We start from the raw sequence: 2,053 nt of genomic DNA on the forward strand, positions 1-2,053 counted from the left end.
GCCGCCTTCCTCGCCAGCCTTTCCTCCGGCGGCGGCGGCTCTGGGGGCATCTGACACAAACAAGAGAGCGGGAGAGGAGGGGGCGGCGGCGCCGGGCTCTGCGTGTGCGTGTGTCTGTCTCCGCTGGCCAGTGCCCAGCTCGCCGCCCCCCGGCCGCTCCTCCCTCCGCGCCCGGCCGCCTGCGAATCAAATTCGGTGCCCGCGGCGGTCAGGCAGCGCCTCCTCCCCCGGCCTCCATGTTGCAGCGTGAGGGGAAGGCCCGCCGAGCTGGGAGGCGGCAGCGGCTGGAGCCCGCGTCTCTCCCCCTCCCCTCTCCTCCCACTCCCAGACCCTTCTGGAAACTGCGCGGCAGCCTCTTGCCGGGTGAGGCCGCCCGGCGGGGCGGGGGGACGCGCACACGCCCCCTATCCCTCAGGCCCGCGGGCTGCAGAGCCGCAGCCTGGAAGGCGGCTTTGTCTCCTCGCCCAAGCGGGCGGTGCTGGGCGAGCCCTGCAGGGAGGGCACCAGCCCGCCCCTGCGCGTATCCTCCCCTCCCCGGGATTCATGCAGCCCCGGCCACTTGTTCCCTTCCTACTGGGCAATTCAGAGGCAGGGAGAATGCTTGCGTCACTGGCACGGGAGGGGGTGCGCAATGCCCCCTCCCCAGACACGCACTGGGTGCATCCGTGTGACCACCCCCCACCAGCACGCAGCGTCGGGAAGGGCTGGCAAAAGTTTCCCCCGCACGTGTTTTTGGTTGGTGCACCCCCCCTGGAGCGGGTGCACGCCGGAGGGGCCGGCGCGGGAACGGGAGACGTCCCGGAGCCTCCCGCTGCCGTGCACCTGCTGCTGCTGCCCCAGCTCGCAGGCGTCCGAGACGCCCGGGCCGGCTCCTTCCCGCGTGGGGGGGCGGGGACGCTCGCGAATCCCTGCAGCAAATGAGGTCGTTCCGACGGGATTCGAATCCCCGGCAACGTTCCACCCCCCCCGTGCGCGCGCACCAGCCCGCCGCCGGCCGCGCGGGGCACCGGGAGGAGCTGCTGCCACCCAGCCGAGCAGCCGCCGAACAACGCCCCCCGCGCATTCACACCACACACACACGCCGCCCCCCCGCGTCCCTTCCCTTCCCTCCACACACTCACACTCTGCCAACACGTGCACTTCCAGGCTCCTACAACTTGCTCTCCCCGCGAGAGGCGCGGTGCGCCCGGCTGCGACGATCGCCGCGAAGAACGCATCATAAACAAGGACCCCAACAAATAAATAAAATAATACCCTTCAAACGCAAGGCGAAAGAAAGACTTGGGAATACAAATAAGGGCGATAATCATCATCAACAATAATAATAAGGAGCGGCGTGGCCAGACACCACACGCCCCCCCCCCGCTCCACAAGCACACGCCCGGGAGTGCCGGAGACAGCCTCCTGCGGGCACCAAGTTTCCGACTCCTCGGCCCCCACCCTCCTGCTCGGAGACACCATCTCCCCGCCGAGGGAGGCTGGAGGCTTTCCCGGCCTTTTAATCCGCGGCGAAAAAAACACACCCCCGAGGGGGGGGCACTGCAACTGCAAAGCTGCCTCCCAGCCACCAAGCACCCCCCTGGCACAGCTAGGAGCCGACAGCGCTGCTCATCAGCTACCGGCCCCCCTGGCACACCCCCCACCCCCACCCGCCCTTGACTAGATGCAATGGGCGACGCTGGCCATGCGGGTGACACAGTGACAAGCCCTGGCCAAGGCCACCCCCACGCCCTGCCCTTGCCATCTGTCTCCCAAGTTGGTACAATGCTTTCTACTTTTCAAGTCGGCTGGAGGGAGCACGGATGCACTTCGGGATCCCCCCGCCCCCGACACACATACACACACCTGCCCTCCTTCCAAACACATCTATGTCTATGTTAAACCGCAGCAAAGTCAAGGGAGCAGAGGCGCCCCTGGGTGTGCAACGCGCGCCCCTCTCCGGGGGGCACCTCCAAAGCTGCAAGCTCCTGATTTGCCAGCGCCGAAGTCTGCAGCAAAATAAAAGCCGCCCAGCGCTGCCCTCCCCGCTGCAAAATAACCGTCCTCTTCCCTC

The 2,053-nt window shown here is 67.3% G+C and overlaps 1 protein-coding gene across 4 annotated transcripts in view; it reads right to left on the reverse strand.

The window, feature by feature from the left end:
- Positions 1-2,053, reverse strand: part of JADE1 (jade family PHD finger 1) — an 81,936-nt gene that overhangs the window by 65,608 nt on the left and 14,275 nt on the right. The gene's annotated exons all lie outside the window — the stretch shown is intronic.

The sequence above is a fragment of the Crocodylus porosus genome, unplaced genomic scaffold, assembly GCF_001723895.1.
Source record: "Crocodylus porosus isolate Cpor-Errol unplaced genomic scaffold, CroPor_comp1, whole genome shotgun sequence".
In the NCBI taxonomy this organism is placed as follows: Eukaryota; Metazoa; Chordata; order Crocodylia; family Crocodylidae; genus Crocodylus; species Crocodylus porosus.